Raw genomic sequence first — 6,849 nt, forward strand, 5'->3', positions numbered from 1 at the left:
AGCAGTCAAATATATATATCCCGCAATAGCAGAAACCTGATGCATTTTCCTACAATAGAAAGGCATCTTTGGACTGTGCACCAATGGCAAACAAGTTTACAGGTCAGAAAACTATGTGAAACTGTGCAGTTACAATTCAACACACGCCAAAGTGTGAAATGACTGTGGTGACCTGTCAAAACAACAATGTGAAAAGATGAATCACATTTTATATTGTCGATCTGTGCAGCTTTACGTGATGGAAACGTACTCCTTTCCATCAGGTCACAGTGCCGTTACGAACCCTCTTTTCCTGAGCTGTAATTGGTATTTCTGAAAAGGAACAATGTCTTATGTTTACTGCATGCTGTTGTTGTATTGTAATTGGTCGGTTTGTAGACGAGAGTTTAAGCAGCAGTCACAGTTACAGCTCCATCCGAGATGTCTGACAGTTGTGGTTTGTTTTTGGTCGAACATGTCCCTCTGCAATCTAGGATGACCATGTTGAAGCCATGACATGCTGATTTATTTATTTAGAATTTTTTTTTTAACCATATTTCTCTTATATTTGCAAATGCACATCACAAACAAGAACAAAATCATACAGCGCCGAGGAGCCTTAAGACAATGTCACGCTGTGAAGATGCAGAGGAGCAGCACGCATATCAGCACGCCACTGTCATCCCTCTGAACTCGGCACACAAAGAAGGTGTTGAGCATCTCTTTAAATTGCTGTTTCATCCTTTGACAAATCCAGGCCACTTGCCTCAGATATTCAAATGCAATTCTACACACTTTTTAAAGGTTACTCTTACTTTGTTTGCACATTCATGGGATTCAGCAATCATAATGAAAGCAGATCACAGCAGCTTGCCGAACAGCGCTTTGTGTTCTCTTCAGCAAATAAATAGCGAAGTATTAAAAGGTCTGAAAATAAGCAACCTCGAGGTGAACCGGTCCTATTTTGGGGGAAGCGCAATCAACCGCAAAAGACTTTGAAGAGCTTTCATGAATTGTAGTCTTGATGGAATAAGAAGAGAGGAGTAATGAATAAGTTTTTTAATTTAAGATTTTTTTTAAAAAGAGGCATTGTTGTCAGTACTTGAGTTAGCACTTTTACTAGGTGACGTAATAATAATCTGACGGTTACTGACGTCTGCCGTGGTGTTAAAACTAAAAATTTCCAAAAATGGACTATAAATAGTGCATTTCTACCACTTTCCCCTCTGCCTCTAACCGCTGATTGAATGTCAAATATCACAAGGTTTGAAATGAAATGAAAGGAAGAGAGGCTTCCAGGCTACGAGGACCTAAAGTGAATCGGCTGCCAGGTGAATAAATAACCAATCAAACTGAGAATAGGCTGCACAAAAAGTTTAGTTAACTGTGTTCGTTTTACAATATCCACATAATCTTCATAGTTGAGATATGGATTTTAGATTATTTAACATTATTCAAGGCATGTTATTTCATTGGTAACTTAACATGATTTGTTCCCTTTTCAGTCATCATGCCTTTCCCTGAACGCTCGGATGAGCAGGTCCCTTTAAATGTTATTGCTGCAAGAAATTGTGGGGCAGGATGCATCAGCGTTTCCTCAGCTAAATGAGGTTATAAAGGAAGCATTGCACCTCCTTTCCTTAGGTTATTGAGAATTTGAACGTTCCTTATCATGGCCGCCACTTAAACACTTCCAGGGGTGAAGAAAAAGCAGATAGGAAAGGACATAAGAGGGACTATTTGGGTGCACCCTCTGTCTCTGGTTTTAGGCTCCATGACTTCCCCATCTCATGTCTGATTGCTGCTCCTTGCCATGATGTCTATCACCTGCGCGTGAGTGTGTGATTGTCTTCACCTGTTGGTTGGGGTATACAATGCTTGCCTCCTGGGTGTGCTCTGGTTGTTGCTTTGTCTGTGTGGGTTGCTTTCCAGTATGTCAGTGTTAGTTCCTGGAATCTCTGGGGTTTTGGGCTTTGGCATTTTTATTTTCCTTTTTGTGTTGCTCTAAAATGAGCTTCTGGTCCACCCACTGTGGTGTCTGGGAACTTGTGTCCACCTTCCAGCAAACCCTAACAGATATTCTATTAAAGACCTCTGTCGATAACGAATCATAATCTTCTCAACCAGACTTTTATAAGTTGGAGTCACAGGAGCTGTATTTAATCCCAGCTAACAATAGGCAAAGAGCAGAGTACACCATTGAAAAATCATAGTTCATCACAAGATCAACACATAAACATTCACACTTTATATCTACCAGTTAACCCAACAACCTCACATTCTGGGAGGAAACTGGACAGAAGTACAGACAACTCATGTAAAATCATGCCATTTAATATACATTGTCATTTTTATAAAGATGGACAAATCTCTGACAATTATTACTCTGTTTTGCACTCATGAATATTTCCAAAATTGTTACCCTGAATGAATTTTGGTGCATAAAAGCACAAGTAGAAAAGAAAGGGTATTAATTCAGGCAGACAGACTCACCCAGACTGACACTAATTCTTCAGTGTGAAGTCACTTGTCAGAGTGTGTGCATGCTTTGTTTGGTTCAGCTGTGCGGTGTAACTTTGGGCTGTCAGTTGCTCTAATGAACAGTTTTCAAGATAAGAGAATTAAGAAATCACAGATTTGTTCAGTCACCAGCCGAAAAAGCTTTTCCGGTCTTTGGCTTGCGAGACAGGTTGATGGTGTTATGACTGATAAGGGTAAAGTAGTGTGTCACTCGAAACTAGAGCCATTGTCCTGTCTGGCAGTTGAGCATTCAGTCAAGGTTTGGTATGATGGACCACTCATTCATTATTGGGAAAAAAAAGAAAGAGGTCAGAACTGAGCTGTGGGTGAAGCTGTGGGGCCCCTGGCATAGCTTGAGGCTTGTTTGAATGCAGGCTTCACAATGTATGTGTTTAATATTGGTGCTCATGTATGCAGAGTCAGACACAGAAAGCCATTTAACTATTTATTGGTCTCAAAACAGACAGTGCAGTATATGCACTGGCTACAAAAAGACAGAAAATATACTTTAAAATACCGTGTCAGTTCTTTGGGACCGTGTGCCACTGATGACTTTCAGTTCATCCTCCCCTTTTTGATCAGGACTCGCTCTATGTTTGCTGCATCACTGATCGCCTTTGGGGTCCTATTAAGAGTATCTCTGTGCTTCTTTGATTCCGCCACCTGCCTGTGCTTGTTGTGCTTTGCCTGGCTGTGACTGTTTCAACCACTAACCAGTGAGCTGCTCCACTTTGTGTGAACCCCTAAAGACTGTCGCACAATCACACAACCCACCCACCAGCGAGTGCTGAACTACAAGTGAGCCATTGATGTTTGAAATGGAATCTCATCAGCGAATGCTCCAGAGTGCCTTATAATGACTGAGGCAGCTCGGCTTCCTTGGCAATTAATTAAACTGTTAATTTAATTACCTTTAATGGAAATATATTGTGTAAACAACCACATCATTTGAAAGACCTTTAAAAAAATTTTTTTTATAGTTAATAGTGTTGAATTTTTCATATGTGCTCTTTCATTTTGAACATAGGGGCTATATATAACTCAGCTTTCAGTTTCTTTTGAGGATTAAGAGTAAGCACTGAAAAGAATCTCAACCATATATATTTGTTTGTTGTTGTTTTTTTCAGTTGGCACAATCATAAAAAGCATGGGTGCCTGTCCAATTGCCGGGCTTAATTTCACTGTCCGTTAATGCTCAGCCAAGCCTGCTGTGGCTTGTGTCTGACTTTGCAAAGATCCGGGATACATGATTGGCAAGTGTTTAATGAGGGCCTGCGTACCTTTGATTACCAGGGTTCACTAATGAACAGCATGTCAGTTTTGCCCTATTAATGGATACAGTCCTAGCTACCCGGGGTAATCAGTAGAGCAGCATGTCCAAATGCCAGTCAAAGGGCACACTTGATATTTCCCGCATCTCCTGGTGGAAAATTTGAATAATCAATTCAAAATTTGGGTTTGTATTTTTTTTTTTTCTATGTGCCTGGAACACATCGCAACACATGCTATGATCACGTGCTTGTGCTCAGTGATGTCCTCCCAATATTAATGCTCCGCTTGTGGAATACTGCTCACTATGTTTTGCTGTCTTTTCCTCTCCAGAAAAGCACACATCTATTTATATATTGATTAAATCTAGCTGGCTCGCTGTTAGCTCAAGTTGCTTTAAAATGAGACCGATATGATCGGCAGGAAAATCCAAATAAGGTCGGACAGGGTAATAAAATTTAATCACCACAATCCAGCCAACTCAGGAATCCCAAATTTAAAACATGAAATTTGATTGTGATTAAATTCAGAGTTCTGCTCCTTGGGCTCTGCTCCCTTGAGTACTTTTCTCTAACTAATACTTGGTAATCACATTTGCAATTTTGGGCATAAATTTCCACTCGTATGCAGACGACACTACCCACTCACTGGGGCTGTACGTCTGTGTCTCTACAACTGCTGCTTCTGTGTCTTGGGCTGCTCGACAGAGCTGGTAAAAAAAAAAAAGAAAAGAAAAAAGAAAAATGCTCCTAAGCATTTGCTGTGCAGACAAGCTGTGGATTGATTAGGATATTACTTTTATATGAATGTGAGAGTTTGCTTATATTCTAAGCTATAATTATTCACTTAGTGGATAGTGGCTAACAGGTATACATTTTATTCCTTCTTTCATTTATTTTGTTTTCCTCTTTTTACTGTTCGAGCTCAATATGTTTTTGGTTGTCAGCATAGCAAGATTGGTAACGCTGTGGTGCTAAGTGTCCACCTGCAGAGAGAAACAAACATTTTTTAAACTATGAAAAAGACTCAATGCAGGTATGTCAAACATACGGCCTGCAGGGAAAAACAAGTCAGCCAGCAGGGTCAACAGGATGACATTTCCAAGTGTAAAAAAGAAAAGAAGAAAAAACTGCTGAAAGTTTTTATAGTACATTTTGTGGTTGTTCTTCTACAGTGAAATCAACAGAGTCATTCTGAGGAGGTAGATTGGTGAATACATGCACGCGGAAGGCTTTAGAGATTGTCTTGAGGAGATTTATGTGTTTGCCAACAATAGCCTGAAGAGAAAAACTGTGGTTGACAGGACTTCAGACATTTGTGCAGATTTGGAGACACACAATTGGAATTTTTTTTTCTTTTGTATTTTGGCTGCAACAAAATTAAAGAAGGAATATAATAATCAAATTGATTAAATTCCAAAAACTGTTTCATTTCATTTCATCTTTAGTTTTCCTTTTTTAAATGAGCAGCCACTGGTTTTATGTAAGTAATTTATTAAGAGGGTGACATTTTAGGTTATGGTGCATACGTATTTGAACTAATTGAAATGAAACATTTTGAATTGTCATTATTTAATGGTTTTTCACATTATGATTGTATTCATCGGGCCTACTAATCTGACCTCTGACATATGATGACTTTGACACTCCTGTATTAAAGTCGCTATCTTCGAAGAAGGTCCAAGTATTTTGCAAGGAACATGAGGAAAGCCTGAAAGCAAGTATGGAAAAGAACTAACAAGACAAGTGAGTCAACATCGAGAACATTTCAAGTGAATCACGATACATGCATATTTTAAGGCGTCCTCTACTGTTCACAGCCAGTGTACAATTCTAAGCCGGTGTTACTCATAAAGAGAGGTGGTTGTAAAACAGTCACTTTCTTTGTGGGCAGATATCTGAGGAAATCTTGGAACGGGTCAGAATACACAATGAAGGAATATTTACAGCTGAGCACTGAAGGACAAGTGATTCTAATCGGTGTGAGGAACTACACAAAAACATACACAATTACACACCTGAAACCAGCAGGAATTGCAAAATAAACAACAAATGCATAAAAAAATAACAAGGCAGAGAAACAGACTCATGCTTCACTGATTTCTTACTTCAACGCTAATCCAAATTTAATTAAAAGTAAATTTATGAGTTTTCTCCACAACTACATTTACAGTTTGCTTCACGAAATGGCTTGTTCTTTACCAGAGGGAGCAATTTTTTTTTAGATTTGCTCGCTTGTTAACTGCTCTAATTAAACCAAATTCTGTAAGTAATGCAGAATTATTACCCTGATGTGTATTCAAAATGTGTAAACCTATTCGTTTTTTAATAGAGAAAACATGTCCATCACTGCACAGGACAGTTATGACCACATATTTTCATGAGCGATTAAAATGAAATGTGGGACTAATCATGAATAAAAAGACTTGTGGACATACGTTTCATGTTATTGCCCACAATTCAATTTAAAGCTCATTTAGCTTGTCTCGCACAGCCTAATCTCTTTGTAAAAAAGATATGAATTACTCAAGTGGGTTATGTATGGAGCAATAAATTTCCTCTTACTTCGCAGAAAGTCGTGACACCATCCAACTACTGAGATTATGACTGAATGACTCAGTTGGATATTGGAAATAAAACTCACTTGAGGTTAGAATACCGTGCTCAACGAATCTGGCTGTCAAGGTCTTTTTCTCTGTGAATTCAATTAAAATGTCAGACTTTCTGTTGGTCCATGCAGAACACAGAGGTGAATTATGTATTTTCTGAGAAAGAAGAGTTGTGCAATTGGGTGAGAAGGTTGGAGAGTCAAGCAGTAGATCTGTCTGCAAATTACTTTGGCTATAAGACGGCTTGCGACAAGGTTCTGAAGAAAAGAGAATGGCGGTCAGAACTGTGACTGAATGGTGGACTGTGAACACACTGGGAATGTCTCTGGATTAACACTTTTGGGGGAAAAGAAAAAGCATGACAGGATCAAGAGGCATTTGAATAATATAAATACAAATAGTGAGAATGATATTTTGGCCATAGAACATGCAGTACATTTATTATAATGCATTGCTGCAGTTTCTTTCCCCTC

Source organism: Blennius ocellaris, assembly GCF_963422515.1.
Source record: "Blennius ocellaris genome assembly, chromosome: 18".
NCBI classification, from domain to species: domain Eukaryota; kingdom Metazoa; phylum Chordata; class Actinopteri; order Blenniiformes; family Blenniidae; genus Blennius; species Blennius ocellaris.